This window comes from Ursus americanus, chromosome 27 (assembly GCF_024610735.1).
Source record: "Ursus americanus isolate L20-20 chromosome 27, mUrsAme1.1.p, whole genome shotgun sequence".
NCBI classification, from domain to species: Eukaryota; Metazoa; Chordata; class Mammalia; order Carnivora; family Ursidae; genus Ursus; species Ursus americanus.
The window spans coordinates 22,762,908-22,776,009 of NC_142153.1; the positions used below are offsets into that span (position 1 = coordinate 22,762,908).

A 13,102-nucleotide genomic window follows, 5' to 3' on the forward strand; every position below is an offset into this window, starting at 1 on the left:
TGTCATTTGTGGCAGATCGTGCTTCTTTGGGGTCCAACAGCCCACATCTCACTCTACTCTCTAGTTAGAATTCTAATAGCCACAAAGGATCTCTCACTTTTTTTCTGACTTACTCTTTCCCCTTTTGAGGCAATTTGGCTCTGCAGCAATAGTGGAGAAGTAGCTATTTCAGTGACTAATACATATTGACATTCTTTTAGTGGAGTTCTTCCTTCTTAGAACTTTTTTTTTTTTTTCGAGAAGTAAGCCATTATTTCCTTTTTACAAATCAAGTTAGTTTTGTTAGTTACTTTTTGGTGATTAGTCAGAGACCAAATCCCATATCCTCATCTGACTTCTCTGACTCTTCCTTTGCTTCACACTTGGCTGGGACTACAGCAGCAGCTGCAGGAGTGACAGTGGTGGTGGCATCACAGGAGCAGCAGCCACAAATGCAGATGGATCAGCCAAGAAGGCCTCGACCTTCTCAGCAAGTGGGAAGGTGTTATCAGTCTCCAGTGACACAGCCAGGACCCACATGTATCCATTGCTGACAGAAGGGTCTACTGGTGCAACAGTCGGATAATCAGTCTGCAGACATAACACTAACAACACTGGGGACACCATTCAGGAAGCTAGAATGCGGTTTCCTCTGTGATATAAAGCACTTCGGGGTTGTAGATGCGGCCGTTGTCAAGCACCTGCTGGATGGAGAAGGGGGGAATAATCAGCACGTTCGGCGTGGCTTCTCTGGCTTCCACTTTGTTTCCCATCTTAATCAGCTGCACATCACTCAGGATTTCAGTGTTGCCCCTGGACATTTTAGTTGTGATGCCTGCAGCCTGAGAGAAGGGGGTCTTCTCAGGCCCAAACCAGTGTTCTGGGCTGGCATAGTGACCTCACATGGGGCCATAGCACCAGCACGGGTGGCAGCTGATACCTTATTGTCCAGCAGCATGTCCCTGATCTCAGTGAGGTCCTCCTGGGTGAACAAAAAATGCACATTCCCCTGAATATGAGGCAACCATTTCTTCGGGGTTATGGTGTTCTCCAGTGCCCTTGGATGGCGTTGTGCATCATGTTGTTCTTGCCACCAGTACCACACCTTCCTGCAGAGGGACATGTAGCTCTGCTGCACCTGCTTGGAACCCACATTGTCTGTTCCCACAATGAAGCATTTTGGATAATCATCCAAAGGTTGGATGATCTTAAGGGAGTAGTTGGACTTCTAGGTCACCTGTCTTTTCTGGGCATCACGGTGGTGTGTCAGGGATTGCCAAGCAGCATTTAAAGACGATGTTACTCTCACAAGGACTCCTAATGAGAGAGGGTAGAACTTTCTTAGTAGTACGCACTGTCTCACCTCTACCTTGATAAGATGTTTGTAATTTCTCAAGTTTTTCTCTTTAGATGTTGCAATTTAGCCATATTCCCCAGATAATTCCTACACTGTACTTACTATCCATCACCATTATCACTGCCATCTGGCAATTATTAACTGTGAGGCCACCCAGTGCTAAAGACTGCATACATTTGTCATGTTATTTAATATTCATAACAATCTTACAATACCATGAAAAACTCCTTTATTTAGGTAACAAAATAAAAAATTAGATAGTTTTAGTAATATGACCAAGGTCATGCAGTAAGTAGCAGACCTGGGAGTATGGATTGTACTATATTAACCTAAGAACCCAAGCTTGCACCATCCCTCCCTCATTCGTTCCCTGCCTTCCTTCTTTCTTGTATTTGGCTGTAGAACTTTTTTTTTTAATTAAAATATAATGCATTGTGGGGTGCCTGGGTGGCTCAATCGGTTCAGAGTCCAGTTCTTGATTTCAGTTCAGGTCATGATCTCAAGGTCCTGAGATGGAGCCCCCTATTGGGCTCTGTGCTGGGTGTGGGGTCTGCTTAATATTCTTTCCCTCCCTCTCCCTCTGTTCTCTCACTCTAAAAAAAATATAGATGATAGATAGATAGATAGATAGATTGATGATAGATAGATAGATAGATAGATAGATAGATAGATAGATAGATATAATACATGTATAGTGAAATGCATAGCTCTGAAATGTAGTTCAAATATATACATTCTTGTCACCTATACCATTGTCAAGATAGAGACATTTCTGTTTTTCCAGAAAGTTCCCCAATGACCATTTCTAGTCAAGTTTCATCCTGTGACCCAGAGCAATCACTGTTCTACCATTATAGAGGTATATAAAGCCATAGATCAGTTTTGCCTATTCTTGATCTTTATTTAAATTCAATCATAGTATATTGTTTTCTCTTTCATCTCTCAACCTAATAGTTTTAAGACTTATCCACATTGTTTCATCATTCAGCAGTTTATTATCCCTTTGATTGCTGAGTAGTAGTTCATTGGAAGAGTATATCAAAATTTGTTTATAAATAAACATACTGTGAACATTCCCAGGGATAGATTATAAAATCACACAAGTTAGATAGCTTTGCTTTTACACCTCTCTTTCCAGGCTCTTCCTCCTCTGTCTGTCATGGGTCAAGAACCTGTGACTTCCTCAGTCCTTTTTGTCTTCCTGAAGAGAACTCTCTTACTTAGAACTCGACATGCTGTCCATCAGACCTGATCTTCAAGTTGTATTTTGTTTTGTTTTGTTTTGTTTTTTTCCAGAGAAGTCAAGTACCCACCCTATACAAACCTTACCCTAATCAGGGTTAGAGCCTCAGAAGAGTAAAGAGACATTCAAGAAAAGCTACTACCATTAGTGTCTCATAATATGAGCATCTTGACTCTACACTTAACTCAGACCTTACCTTGTGTGACAGGAGTAGATGTGGTTCAGGCTTCCCAATGAACAGTGGGAATCACAGCACAGGAAGAGGGACAGAGAAGGTGTTTAAGGTGTTCTCTCCAGTGATTTTAGTGTGAATATTAGTGAGTTTTTATTAGAAAGAATGTGGTAAAATATCATGGGGAACATTTAGAACATACATTAAAATGAAATATTTTAAGTGATTTCTGCTGTTCTTAAACTTGAGAAAAATTTCCATGTCATACTATAAGCTTTAAGCTGATATACCAGGGTCTTGAGAGGTGTGGACCTCGTAAACCAAATCCAAGGGTAATTATAAAATTGATGGGGGGGGGCACCTAATAGGATTTGTTTGTTGTGGCTTTTTTTTTTTAAGATTTTATTTATTTATTTGACAGAGAGAGACAGCCAGCGAGAGAGGGAACACAAGCAGGGGGAGTGGGAGAGGAAGAAGCAGACTCCTAGCGGAGAAGCCTGATGTGGGGCTCGATTCCAGAATGCTGGGATCACGCCCTGAGCCAAAGGCAGACACTTAACGACTGAGCCACCCAGGCACCCCTGTTGTGGTGTTCTGATACCAATGTGAGCCAGTAATGAGGCAGTGCAGCATTTAATTAATGATCTGGCTTAATTAAGTGTTCAGTATCTATTTCCAATCCTCTCAAAGGGTGGTTACATAGAAAGTAGGAAATGCTTAATTATAAAATATTAAAATATATAAAATTATATAATTATTAATTATATGAAATTTAGAATTATTTAAAATTAATTATATAAAAATTAGAAAAATTTCTACATCTCAGATCAACGAATTCCCTATAATTTCAACATAATTTCAGAGGTTTACGAACTTCACTAGTTCATTGACCTTTGTCAATTTGCATTACCTAGTTTGAATATTTTATATAGATTAGAGAATTATTGAAACAGAATATATTATATTTATAAAATTGAGCCATTCTTTATACTACTTAGAAATAACTGGTGTACTTATATCCAAACTGACACATTTCTTTTGGTGTTAAAAGTACAAATTACTGATGAAGTTTCTATGTAATGTGAAATGTTTATGTGAAATCATTGGTTGTCCATGGGTAGACATGAGATATTTAGTTCTGATGCTAGGCCTTTCATTATTTTCAAAGATTTGTCTTTGTGAAGACTGAGATATCTCTGTTTTATAGAATCCAATTTTATTTTTCTACACAAATTAAAAGACAAAAAATAAGAAAAAAAATTGGTACTTCTGTGTGGCAAGTATAGAATCTGGGTTAGAATTTGAATGCATTCATTTTACATATATCACATTCATTGTCTACAGGGATTTTCCTTGATTTGCATTAGATATGTGTAGCTAACTTATGGTTTGTTCCATATTCTTTTGATTTTCTCAAAATAAAAAAAGCTCCTTCCTTAGACTATTTAAGCTCAGAAAGATATTTTTGTCTGTACTTTTGAGATTACTTCTGGAAATGTCAATAGGTCAATATATCTTTGGTAAATCATTATGTTTACTTTTCTCCAGGGGTATGAAGGTGACCATTCTTTTATATCCTAAAATCTAAAGAATCATGGAAAGACTTTAAAAGCTGTATTATACATTAATACGTCTAATAAATGTGTGTTTTGTGTACTAATTACTGGCATAACAATAGTAATATCCTAATAATGACACTTAATATTTACTGAGAAATGCTGTGTCTAATATAATGTTACATGTGTTTTTAAGCTATTCATATAATTTGCAAATTGAGGGTCAAAATTATTAAGTAACATGTCTAAAGTCACATACCAACTAAGTGATAGAGTTAGAATTTGACCCCGGTAAAGAAAGGTCTAGCAGTTTTCAGTGACATACTCTAAATTGCTATGCCACATTGCTATAGAAACAATCTGGACATAAAATGATTTAGGAGCTAACACACTATAAAGCAGTCTTCTCTTTCATCAACAACAGCATGTCTTCTCACTCACTGTCCTGTTTCTTGTCTTCAGGATATGCTGAATTTCTTGTTGATTCCTGATTTAGTATGGTCTCTTACATCAATATGTTTGCATGTGTTACTTCTTCCCTTAGGTCTTTCTTAAATTTCACCTCATTCATCATTATTTGTTATATTAATAATTAGCTTAGGAGGTATATCCTTCAGCAGACCTTCCTTAGCTGCTTTCTTCATCTATACTTGGGTGGGTGTCATCATGTCTGGCCCATGTAAGTTCTGCAAATCTCCATGGCACTTGTGTATATATAATTGTTCATTTTCCCATTTCCTGAGTAGGAATACACATAATCTCTTCCATTTATTTTTTGGACTTGATAAAGTTTTATAAAATTAATATATTAGTTAATGATTTTCCATAAAATAAAACATGGAATTTAGAAATCTATCATTAAGTCTTGAGCCCTGAAGCTTAAAAATCCTCTTCTACCTATTGAATTTCCCAGGAAAATTATACATCCTCTCTTAAGATAATGGACAGAGTATTGGAAAAGCTTTTCTTCTGCCTGAGTTATTAAAGCAGTTGGGGTTTATACACAGAAAATGAGGGGCTAGATTACACGGTAAAGTTCCTATTCTTGTTATGTGGGGAAAGCTGAGAAAGACAGGACTGACTCATTTTTTTCTTATACAAATATCTGTGATAAGTAATTCTCATGTAGGGGAGTTTTCTTTGACTCTTATATATAGAGAGAATTGGAAAATCTTTCACAGAAAGAGTCATTATGTAATCCACAAAAAGGGACATATTGCAAAGTTAAAATATATATTAGTGGCATGTTGAATATACAAAACTGCTATCCTGAAACCAGGATAAAAACTGGTTTTTGTTTGTTTACTTTTTTCATATCCTACAATTTAAAAGATTATTTTTTAAGATTTATTTATTTATTTTTGAGAGAAGTACAGAGTGCATTTGTGCCTGCACCGAGCGGGGAAAGGCAAGGGAGAGGGAGAGAGAATCTCAAGCAGAGTACTCACTGAGTGCAGAGCCAGACATGGGGCTCAATTCCATGACCCTGAGATCATGACCTGAGCTGAGACCAAGAGTCTGACACTTGGGGCACCTGGGTGGCTCAGTCAGGTAAGTGTCCACCTCTTGGTTACTGCTCAGGTCATGATCTCATGGTCATGGGAGTGAGCCCCCTGTCTGACTCTGAGCTCAGTGTGGAATCTGCTTCAGATTCTTTCTGCCTCTCCTTCCCACTCACTCACTCTCTCTCTCAGATAAATAATTACCATCTTGAAAAGAAAAAAGAGTCTGAGACTCAACCGACTGAACCACCCAGGTGCCCCAAGAGATATTTTAATCTAAATTATTAGTAAACCAACTAATGCTTAGAAGAGTGAAAACTATCTTGAAAAAGAAAAAAAGTTGGATGATTCACATTTATGATTTCAAAACTTACTATAAAACCAAATAACCAGGAATATGTTACTCATGTTAAAATAGACATAGAGAGCAATGAAACAGAATTGAAAGTCCAAAAATAAACCCATGAATCTGTGATTAATTAATTTTTGACATGAGTGCCAAGACCATTCAATGGGAGAAGAATAGCCTTTTGACAAAAAGGTTCTGGGATAACTAGATATCCACATGTGAACAAGTGAAGTTGTACCCTTACCTATACCATATACAAAAATAATTCATAAAGATCAGAAACCTAGATATAAGAGCTAAATCTATAAAATTCTTAGAAGAAAATATAGAGGTAAATCTTAATGACCTTGGATTCGGTAATGGTTTCTTAGATATGTCATCAAAAGCATAAGTAAGAACAACAACAAAAAATAGATAAATTAGACTTCAAAATTTCAAAAGTTTGTGCATCTTGCTCACTGTAGCAGCACATATACTAAAAAGTTTGTGCATCAAGAAAGTAAAAACAGAACAAAACAAAATAAAACAAAAAACAAGTTTGCATAATGGGACAAAATATTTCCAAATCCTGTATCTGAAAGGGCTTTAGTCTTTAGTATCCAGAATATATAAAGAATCCCTACAATTTAACAACAGAAATTCAACAACCCAAATTAAAAAATGAAAAAAAAAATTTGAAAGATTTATTTATTTATTTTAGAGAGAGAGAGAGAGTGAGTGCAGGGGGGAGGGGCAAAGGGAGAGGGAGAGAAAAACTTAAGCAGACTCTACGCTGAGCACAGAACCTGACATGGGGCTTCATCTCACGACCTGAGATGACGACCTGAGCCAAAACCAAAAGTCGGATCCTAACTGACTGCACCACCCAAGCACCCCCAAAAATGAGCAAATAATTTGAATATACATTTCTTTGTATATCAAAGAAGATATATGAATTGATAATAAGCACATGAAAAGATGTTCAACATCAGCCATCAGGTAAATACAAACAAACACCCACACAACATACACAGAGTCAGATACCATTTCACATGCTCTAGAATGGTTATAATCAAAGAAACAAATGTAGGTGAAAATGTGGAGTAATAAGCACATTGCTGATAGGAATGTAACATGGTACAATCATTGTGGAAAACAGTGTGGCAGTTCCTCAAAGGTTAAAAAGAATTGGAATATGGTCCTGCAATTCCATTTCTAGGTATATACCTAACGTATTGAAAAGAGGTATTCATGCAAAAACTTGTACATGAATGATAATACTAGCACTACTGACAATTATCGAAGTTGGAAACTACCCAATATCCATCACAGGATGAATAGATAAGTTATGGTAATTCCATACAATGGGATGTTACTCAGTTAAAAAAAGGAATGAAATAGCTCTGCATGCTGCAACGTGGCTAAACCTTGAAAATATGCTAAATGAAGGAAGCTAAACTACAAAATGTCATATATTGTGTCATTCTATTTGGGTGGCATATCCCAAATAGGCAAATCCATAGAGACTGAAAGCAAGTTAGAGGTAGCCAGGGGCTAGGGAAGGAAGAAAGGGGGAGTGACTGATGAAAGGATACAGGATCATTTCAGAGGGGTTGGGTGGGAGGATTAATGAAAAAGTTCTAGAACTATATAGTGGTGCTGGTTCCACAGCATTGTTGGTATACTACATGACACGTAAATGTTAAAGTGTTTAAAATGGTAAATTTTATGTTATATATATTTACCACAATAAAAAAGCAACTGATACAGAGCTACTTAATTTGAGATTATAATAAAATTTAATAATACACTACAGAAGTAAGAAAGCAGTCCACACTCATATAATGAGAGGAAGAGGATTTTCACACATATATACATGGAGAGATCCTGCAGCTTCATTTTGACAACCTCATTCATCAGTCAAAAGTAAACATATAGGGGCACCTGGGTGGCACAGTCATTAAGCGTCTGCCTTCGGCTATGGGTGTAATCCCGGCGTTCTGGGATCGAGCCCCACATCAGGCTTCTCTGCTGGGAGCCTGCTTCTTCCTCTCCCACTCCCCCTGCTTGTGTTCCTCTCTCGCTGGCTGTCTCTCTCTCTGTTAAATAAATAAATAAAATCTTCAAAAAAATAAAAAAGTAAACATATATACAGAAATCCATAATACTTACCTAAAAAAGTTGCTCTGCTTTCTAAGGGGCATATCAATTTTCTTCTCACAAACAGCAGAAAACAAACAAAACATATCAAACCATATTTTTCATCATTGCTCACCAAAGAGAGAAAAAATCCCATTATCCCTTTAAAAAAATATCACCAAATTCTCAGGCTATAAAACCATATTCTAATCACTACAAATGAGAGATCTGCAAAAATAAAGCTCTAGGGCTACTTGGGAATCACCTCAGAAACCAAGAGAAGACCTGTTTGAATTTAAATAGCCTGACACGTACACCTCTCAGTCTATGTAGCTTAATGGGCTCTGACAACTGAGTCTAATTGGGAATATTGGTAGAACCTGCAAAAACTTTCTAAAATACGAAAATTGAAAAGCATGTCTATCATGAATATATAAAAATAAACATATCACAGATATATTTTCCCATTAATACTATGACCATTTAAATGACGAAGCTAGTTTGAAGAGTGTTTTGTAAAACAAGGATTTTTATAGTGTGCACAGACAGATATATTGAAATAAGTTAGAGACCAAACTCATTAATATCTTACATAGCAATAAAACTGTAACCTTTTGGGCTATTTTTATTCTACTGGGCAGAGATCTATAATTTAATGTGTCTCTCCACAGAGCCTAACCCCTTAATTACTAGTAAATAGTAAAGTCAATTCGAGGTACATTCCCCTATATAATTAAATAATGCTGGGTTAAGCCTATCACATATTACTCTAATATGACATTGAAAGGAGCTGGTGCCTACATTTTTGCCTTCTTTCCCAGTTTAAATATTTTTAACATGATATGAATATATACACATTGAAAAAAAATAAATGATATTCAAGAAATGAAGACAATTAGCAAGCAGGGAAAATAATTTGCAACAACTAAAAATTCTTATATACTTACTAAAAAGCTTATGTGATTTTTTTGTCTAAAACAGTTTATATACTTCTTATGTAACAATACTTTTATACTTATGAGAAAGCATAAGTATTCTATTTGTGAAATTAAAAAATTGACAAGGAAATCACAATTAATGCACAAAACATGGCTAATACACAAAAGGAAAAAACTAAGCTCACTGGTAATCAAGAAATGCATGTTAAAACTATAATGATATGCATTTGTTAACTTTTCAAATAAAATTTTTTAATGACAATTTTATCATGATTCAGATACTCAAAATGCTAATAGGAATATAAATAGCGTCAGTCTTTCTAAGAGTAAATTTATGTATGTTTTAATAGCTTTTTAAAAATTGTCAAAGACTGCTATGTAACAGATTTATTTCTGGAAATATAAGAATACAATGAATGAATAATTATAATATTCTAAAAGCAAATTTTGAAAATAACATACAATAAGATAAATATACAAAGCTATTGTTTCCTTGTTTATTTTCTGTTTAGATGATTTGCATTGATCTAAGTGGGATGTTAAAGTCCCTTACTATTATTGTATCATTATCAATGAGTTACTTTATCTTTGTTATTAATTGTTTTATATATTTGGGTGCTCCCATGTTGGGTACATAAATATTTATAATTGGTTAGATATTCTTGTTGAATTATCTCCTTTATTCTTCATCTCTTGTTACAGTCCGTTTTAAAGTCTAATTTGTCTCATAGAAGTATTGCTACTTCATCTTTCTTATAACATTCATTTGCGTGATAAATGTTTTTCCACTTACCACCCTCCCCACTTTCAATCTGCAGGTGTCTTTCAGTCTAAAATGAGTCTTTTGTGGCAGATCTAGGTGGCTCTTGTTTTGTTTGTTTGTTTGCTTGTTTGTTTAATCTATTCTTATACCTGATGTCTTTTGATTGGATCTTTTGGATGTTTGGTTCACTTACATTCAGAGTAATTATTGATAGATATGTCCTTACTGCCATTTTATACTTGTTTTATCATTGTTTCTGGAGATGTTCTCTGATCCTTGTTTGTCTTTGTCACTTTTGATTTTTCCTTTCCACTGAAAGAGTCCCCTTAAATATTTCTTGCAGGGCTGGAGTCATGAACTCCTTTAGTTTTTGTTTGGGAAACTCCTTATCTCTCCTATTCTGAATGATAGCTTCCTTGGAGAGAGTATTCTTGGCTTCAGATTTTCCCTATCCAGTACTTTGAGTATATCATGCCACTCTATTCTGGCTTGCCAAGTTTCTGTTGAGAAATCTCTAGCTAGCCTTATAGGTCTTCCTTTGTAAGTTAAGAATTTCTTTAGTCTTGCTGATATTAAGATTTTTTTTCTTTAGCAATATATTTTGCAGAGTTAATTACAATATGTCTTAGTGTAGGCCTGCTTTTATTGATTTTGATGGGAGTTCTCTGTGCCTTTTGGATCTGGATGTCTATTTCCATCCCCAATTAGGGAAATTTTCTGCTGTTATTTTTTTGAAATAAGTTTTCTGCCCTCTCTTCTCTCTGCTCTTCTGGGATGCCTGTAATATAAATATTATTACATTTGAGGGAGTCACTGAGTTCCCTAAGTCTATTCTCTTGTTCCATAATTCTTTCTCTCTTTTGTTCAGCTTCGTTATTTTCCATTATTTTCTCTGCTATATCTGTGATTCATTCCTCTAGTTCTTTCAGCCTGCTGCTTATTGCATCAAGCCTGTTCCCAATCTTCTTTATTGCATTCTTCATCTCTGATTGATTCTTTTTTAACTTGTTTATCTCTGTGGTAAGGGTCTCCCTGATATCTTCTGTTTTTTTTCTCAAGCCTGGTGAGTATCCTTATGAATATTACTTTAAATTCTCCATCAGACATGTTACTTATATCTGTTTCACTTAGATCTCTGGCTGTGGCTTTATCTTATTCTTTCATTTGGGATAAATTCCTTTGTCTTGTAATCTTTAAGTCTCTGTCTTCTTTTATGTGTTAAAAAAGCCAATTATGTTTCCTGTTCCTGAAAGTAATAGCCTTCTGAAAAAGAGGTCAGGTCGTGTTCATGATCTGACACTTCAGGGAGTGTCTCTGGTGTGTGCTGCGTGTGCTCTGCTGTTGTGTTTTGGCTGCTCTGTACTTCAGGCCAGTTGTCTGCAGGGGCTCTCCTGGCCTGCTGGGAGCAGTGTTCGGTCCTTGGCCTGAATGTAGAGTTTTAACTAGGTGTGCTCTGGTCTGCTTGTGAAATGAGACCTGATATTACTTGAGACCTGAGGCCCTGCAGAATTCTCTGGTCAGGAGACGTGGAGTGAGCAGGGGGCATGAGGGCGTTTCTGCTGGTCTTCTGGGGGGAGGGGCCCACCATGCTGGGACTGAGGAAGACTTGACTGGAAAGGATAGTCCTGCCAGAGCATGGGGGGATAGGGCTTGGTGTAAGCAAGTTACGCAGCCAGTGTCTGTGCTTCTTGTTCTGTGTTTATGCTGAGGGGTGGGGGAGGAAATGGCACCAACCAGCATTTTTGTTCTAAGAGAGGCATCTCTGTGAATGCTGCCTCTAGGGGAAGCTGTCCAAGAAGAGCGAAATAATCTCCTCCCTGTGTGCCTAGGCATTCTTCAAATCACTATCTCCACACCATCTGTCCCCAGGTTGTTTGCTTGCCTTCTCTTCAGGAGCAGGGCAGTATCTAGGCTCTACCCCAGCCAAGCCCACTCACTTTAAAACTCTAGGCTTTAAACCCCACTGGTTCTGAGAACTCATGAAATTCAGCCCCTCTCAATTTTCAAGCCAATAGCTTCAGGGAGATGTTCTCCTTGTGTGTTCCCTGTGTGCTTCTTTTTCTTTCTCACCTTTCTCTGCAACCACAGTGTCTCCCCTCCACAGCACTCATGATCTGTTTCTCCCCTAAACCACATCTCTGCACTTCTTACCTTCTTCAATATAGCTTCTTCTCTCCCTTTAGTTGTGGAGTTTGCTCCATTAGTTTTCAGGTTGATTTCTGGGGTATTTAGAGTGATTTATTAGTTATATAGTAGTTTTCATGGAGGAGATGAACCTTGGGTACTCCAACTCTGCTGCCATTTTCCCTCTAAATCTCACACTGGACCAGATGGACTTAACATATATTCAGATCATTCCATCCAAAAACAGCAGAATACACACTCTTTTCAAGTGTACAAAGGATGTTCTCCAGAATAGATCACATATTAGACAAGTACCATATGATTTCACTCATATGTGGAATTTAAGAAACAAAACAACAGAATGAAGGGAAAAAAAAAAAAAAGGAGAGAGAGAAGCATACCAAGAAACAGACTCTTAACTACGGAGAACGAACTGATGGTTACCCAAAAGAGAGGTCAGTGGGGGGATGGGCTAAATAGGTGATGGGGATTAAAGAGTGCACATGTTATGATCAGCACCGAGTATTATTTGGAAGTGTTGAATCACTATATTATATGCCTGAAACCTGAATACACACGAACTGGAATTTAAATAAAAACTTTAAAAAATAATGTAAATATAACATAATGTTAGTGTTTTCATTAAAAATGAAGTGATCAAATAATTTTTAATAGTATGAGTAACCGATCATGATGTACTAAGTAAAAATATCCTGTAATGCCTTCTAAATGATGTTAGTTACACAGTATTACTAATACATCAATTCAGTCAGCTTCATAATTCTTTGCAACATACTTTAGATAAGGTCTGTCATTTGGAGCTTGGTTTGTGAGAAGGGAACCCTTTTGCCACAGCTGAGTTTTCCATCCCATTTTAAATATACTCTGCACAGCTTTGCTAAGTGTTTAAGTGTAAATGGAGGTCAAAGAATGATGAATTGCTTTATAACTAACCTGGTTGGATCAAGCTTTATGAAGGAGGCAGTTTTCAAATTAGGTTT

General features: G+C 36.6%; 1 protein-coding gene and 1 pseudogene across 2 annotated transcripts in view; one reads left to right on the forward strand and one right to left on the reverse strand.

Moving 5' to 3' along the window:
• SGCZ (sarcoglycan zeta) overlaps positions 1–13,102 on the forward strand; it is a 418,103-nt gene that overhangs the window by 249,607 nt on the left and 155,394 nt on the right. The gene's annotated exons all lie outside the window — the stretch shown is intronic.
• On the reverse strand, positions 305–1,233 carry LOC123800909 (large ribosomal subunit protein uL10 pseudogene; annotated as a pseudogene).